The sequence below is a fragment of the Xyrauchen texanus genome, chromosome 1, assembly GCF_025860055.1.
Source record: "Xyrauchen texanus isolate HMW12.3.18 chromosome 1, RBS_HiC_50CHRs, whole genome shotgun sequence".
Classification (NCBI taxonomy): domain Eukaryota; kingdom Metazoa; phylum Chordata; class Actinopteri; order Cypriniformes; family Catostomidae; genus Xyrauchen; species Xyrauchen texanus.
In genome coordinates, this window is record NC_068276.1 from 36,378,891 (window position 1) to 36,384,896 (window position 6,006).

The following is a 6,006-nucleotide window of genomic DNA, read 5'->3' on the forward strand; positions in this document are numbered from 1 at the left end:
GTGCTTTTTGTGCCGAATGGGCCGTGTTAAGCTAAAATGAGCCGCCGCGTTATGCAGAACGGACCACAAAACGTTCAGAAAAGGACAGTGAATAGTATCTATATCCACAGTAAAACAAGCCATATAGCTAAATAACCTGAAAGGTTGCTCTGCAAGGAAGAATCCACTGCTCCAAAACCGCCATAAAAATAGCCAGACTACAGTTTGCAAGTGCACATGGGGACAAAGATCTTACTTTTTGGAGAACTGTCCTCTGTTCTAATGAAATCTTTTTTAACTGTTTGGCCATAATAGACCTTATTCACAGACTGTGATGATGCGTTTCTGCCTTATTAATTAGCGATAATCTAGCAAACTTTTTATATTATAACTTTTTCAATATTGAGTGTAAATTTATAACATTATGCTTTGTTATATTACCCTTGATTTCTGTACGAGCTGCTGAGAGAGTGACAGTAAATTTGGCATCTTCTCTCATCTGAATGTCTTAATCCACCGCTCTCTATTTTTTCCCTCTTCTGGAAAGTCATAAAGTCTATAAATGTGGTTTATGAGGACATTTCTAGTGTTCCCATAATTTAAATAGCTTAAAAAACATGTTAAACGATGTTTTATTGAAAAAGTAAAAATGCAGAAAGTTTAGGGGTAGGGTTAGGGGATAGAATCTATAGTTTGTACAGTTTAAAAATCATTATGTCTATGGAAAGTCTCCCTATTTCGCGGTAGCCGGTGCACAAGAGTCGATCACTAGAGAAACTGCAATGTCCTCCATCATTTTAAACAGTACCCATTGTGTAATTAATCAGTCTGTTGTGTCTCTCAGCTGTGATGAGCGTAATGCTGAAGTTGATCGTTTAAAACTATTTCCTAGCTTTAGTAGTACAAGCGATCACAAAGTGCTGTTTTGTGTAAACACAAGCTGATGCGGATTCACTTCACATCACCTAACTGGCTCATATTACACACAAAAATGATATTTTGCCAACACCTGCTGGCTAACATATGTAATGGTAAAAAAGAAAAGAAAAACAGAAGCTTAACAGATCTACACTGCTCTTACACTTTAGTTTAGAACAGCACAAACACAAGCGGAGTGATACACGCACAGTGAAGTGTCCGAGTGCTGATGGTGTCACACCATCAGTGCTCAGAATGTCTCTCGTCCAATCAGATTCGAGGACCGGAACTAACTCTTGTGTGTATATATAAATAATAAATATTTTTCACGTTATTAATGTACTATACATTGTGATCATTGAATGGCACTTTGGTGAATAAAAGTACCAATTTCTTTCCATAAGAGAAAAAGAAAATTATAATAATTATATTTATATTGCTCTTATGGAAAGAAATTGGTACTTTTATTCACCAAAGTGCCATTCAACTGATCACAATGTATATTCGGGACATTAATAACGTGAAAAATTACTATTAAAAATTAGATAGAAAGAACTTCTTAAACTACTTAGAGTTCTCATCAAAAAATCCTCCACGTGCAGCAATGACAGCTTTGCAGATCCTTGGCATTCTAGCTGTCAGTTTGTAAAGATACTCCGGTGACATTTCACCCCACACTTCCTGTAGCACTTGCCATAGATGTGTCTGTCTTGTCGGGCACTTCTCACGCACCTTACAGTCTAACTGATCCCACAAAAGCTCAATGAGTTTAAGATCCTTAACACTCTTTTCCAATGATCTGTTGTCCAATGTATGTGTTTCTTTGCCCACTCAATCCTGTTTCAAATGTGGCATTTTTTTTTTTGCAATTCTTCCCATAAGGCCTGCACCCCTGAGTCTCCTCTTTACTGTTGTACATGAAACTGGTGTTGAGCAGGTAGAATTCAATAAGCTGTCAGCTGAGGACATGTGAGGCACCTATTTCTAAAACGTATCCTCTTGTTTAGTTGAACATCTGGTCTTCCACATCTCTTTCTGTCCTTTGTCTTTGAAGACTGTAGTGTATGTAGTGTACACCTTTGTATGAAATCTTCAGTTTTTGGCAATTTCAAGAATTGTATAGCCTTCATTCCGCAAAACAATGATTGATTGATGAGTATCTAGACAAAGCTGTTTCTTTTTTGCCATTTTTGACCTAATATTGTGCTTAAGACATGCCAGTTTATTGCATACTGTGGCAACTCAAACACAAAGAAAATGTTAAGCTAATTTAATGAACCAAATAGCTTTCAGGTGTATTTTATATAATGCAAGCGATTTTCAAGTACCAAATTTAGCATGATTACTAAAGGATAAGGTGTTGGAGTGATGGCTGCTGGAACGGGGCCTGTCTAGATTTGATCAAAAAGGACTTTTTTCAAATAGTGATGGTGCTGTTTTTTACTTCAGTAAAGTCCTGACTATATTTTGTGATCAGTTGAATGCCACTTTGGTGAATTAAAGTACCAATTTCCTTCCGCAAACAGCAAAATCTGTACATTATTCCAAACTTTTGGCTGCCAGTGTATATATATATATATATACACTCACCAGCCACTTTATTAGGTTCACCAGTACATTTACTCATTCATGCGATTATCTAATCAGCCAATCGTGTGGCAGACTGTGTAATTATAAAATCAGGCATATATATATATATATATATATATATATATATATATATATATATATATATATATACAAGGTTGGGAGGTTTACTTTTGAAATTTATTCCACTACAGAATACATGCTGTAAAATGTCATTTGTAACATATTTCGTTAGATTTCTCAAGGACAGTAATGCTTTATAAATACTTTGGATTACTTCTTCAGCACTGGTAGATTTGTTCTCTTGTTTTGACTATAAAAACTGCCAGTACAGTAAGACAAAATACATATATTAAAAATACATTCTCTGAAAAACCAAAATATCTTATGCAGTGTTGTTTCTAAAATAAGATCAAAATAATTGTAAAATAATTTTACAGGAAAACAATACACAAATTATTATGAAGAATATGATTTTTGCCCTAATATCAAAGTTCTTACTGAAAAAAAAAAATTATGATCTAACGTGAATTTTCTTGATAAAAAAATATGATCGTGTCTGGTAACATGTGCATGTAAAATGGCTAGAAATAGAATTTTAGTTTAGCGTAAAGATGACAAATTACACAAGGTTTATTTCTATTTCTTCTGCTCTAAACTTACTTCAAACTTACTTCAAACTTCTCCGTCTGCTCGTATGAATGTGACACTTCATAAGAAAGTGTTTCACCGCTGTTCAATTACACTTTGGATCACATCATTAATATGTTTCCAACTGAAAGACTAAATATTAAATGAAAAAATGACAATAAAATGCTAAATAATCTCTTCAGTAATCACAATTACTTTTTAATGGAACTGTATTCTAAATACCAATTATATTTTGTATTTTAAATAAGTAATCCCATTACATATATTCAGTTTCTCCCCATTACAAGTTGATCACCTGGGCACAGTTGCTAGTTTGAACTCTCTAACAAAGTTTCTTAAGAACAAAATAATATTAATATTTTTTAAAACATTAAAGTCCCATAATAATGTCTTCACTATACAGAGAAATATGAGGGTTATATCTCCAAATTATTAATACTCTGTGCAGTCATCTTATATTACATATTTATGAGCTTTTAGAGCAGTATAAAGACTTGCATATGTGTCATGAAATTAGAGAAAGTGCAGGATCCATTCTTCTGGTCATGTTTCAAGTGACCCTTGTCTTTTAGATAAATGGTGATGTGAATGCTCTTAGAGAGCACAGTCTTAATCCTGAACTCTTTCACCTTTTCATAGACAAACACTCACATGCTGGTTCACTCTTTGCCCATTTGGCAAGCTTTCCCGTGACTTCCTGTAGATCCTAAGAAGCAGACAGTGGGGAGAGGAGGAGTGTTGGTGTGTCGTTGATCATTTGTGGTTGTGAGGACCCTATTATTCAAACAGTGATCGTTCCATCTGGTCATCTGTTGTTAGACAGAGGTTTCTCCGTGGAGAGCAAGGAGGAGTGATTTTCTCTTGGTTTAATAATGTACTTCTCCTTTTCATTTTGTTATCAACAATATAAAAGTCTCATCTAATGCATCCCTGCGATGAGACTATGTGAAAAGTGTGCATTTGTAAAGTAATAGGAGAGTTTGTGACCAAAATCTACAAGGATGGTTTCATCTGTAGTCAGTGTTCAGGTCACTGTTTGTTGCTGTGTTCTGCTCTGGCTTGTTTCAGCCTGTAGAGACTGTTTATCTGATTTCACCATTTGTCCTATTGAGCTGCTGTTTCCTGCCCTCAGGGGTCTACACAAACTTGTACAAACTAACATCACAAACACACCCATATAAAAATCACATAGCAGGCTAAAAAGAAGCTATACACTGTGAAATGCTTAAAAGTAGTTTTAAAACTTTTTAGTAGTTAAGATTGCAGTATAAACAAAAGTCAAACTCAAAAGTACTTATATGATTCAGTGAAAAGCCTTGCTATCAAATGCCATTACACAATCAGGTCAATATACATCAATGTTCATAATCACAGGATGTGATTATGCACAGATGTTCCACCTCTTCATGCTTGCTGTTGTGTTTTGATTATTTGATTTGGTCTAATCGAGTTTCTATCCTGGAGAACTGCCAAAGTTGTTTGTGAACACAGCCATCTCTGTCGTCACTTGATGGACTGAGGGTTTGGCTGTCTCTTTTGCTTAGGTGGCTAAGCTAATACTGCCTGTTTTTGCCATTTTATTTTTAGTGGGTGAAGTCATTAATTCAGCTCTGCATTATTTGGTGTTTTTTCACTGTGCTCGTAAGATATCCTTACGGGAATATCTGTGCTGAACTGTTACACTTTATGATTTGTATGTTGATCACAGACATCATGTTCACAAAACAAAGTGGGCTGTATAACAGATTGATTTTTTATATATATTTTTTATAGCTAGAATCTTATTGGGATGCCTATTGTTTATATTTGAACATTTCTTCAGATGGTACAATTGCCCTGTGCATTGTTTCTTAAGTCACTCACAGCTTCAGTGAAGTTTCCCTTGAAACTAATGTTTAAACCAAAGGTCTCGAGGACGTGATGTCTAATTTGATTTCTTTCTTTCTTCTTTTTTGTTGTTGTTGTGGCCACTAACAACGTTAATGTTTTGCGATGCATTATTGCTTCAAATCAAATCACTTTATTGTCACATGACCATATACAAAAGTGCAACAGTGGGTGAAAGTCTTGTGTGCAGTTCCGAGCAGCATAGCAGTCATGACAGTGAGGAGACATATACCAATTTACAATAAACAACATATTTACACAACACAAATTACATATCAAATGTACACATACTTACACAACACAATAATAATATACAATGTACAGTAAACAATACACACAATATAGAATACACATACAATAAAAATAAATAAATAAAGAGTGTATAAAAATAAATATATTATATATATATATATATATATACAGTAGTTGTATTGTGGAGAATATAATTATGACAGTCCAGTGTGAGATGTAAGATTAATAAAGTGCAGTGCTGATTGTTGATCGTGAGAGATCAAGTGTTCAAAAGTCTGATTGCTTGGGGGTTAGAAGCTGTCATGTAGTCGGCTGATGCGGGTCCTGATGCTGCGATACCGCCTGCCTGATGGTAGCAGTGAGAGCAGCCCATGACTCGGGTGTACACTATGAAATGCATGCATTATAATCAAATTATTATTATATTATTACAAATTATATTATTATTATGGAATATCTTTTAGATGAACTAAACAGATCTTATGTTCTTTTTTTAAGTGATCAATAAAAAATACATTAGGCTTACATATAGATTTTAACAATTAAGGCTGCTATAGGGAAGTAAACAATAATACATTAAGACTTAAAATAAAATACATGCCCGTAGTTTGAATCTGACTGGCTAATAGGCTACATAATTTCCTTGTTTAAATACTGTAAAACATGATGGTAGGTCACATGTCTGCGCCTTTGGTCTACTGAGTGATGTTGACGTGGCCGTGACGTCACGGG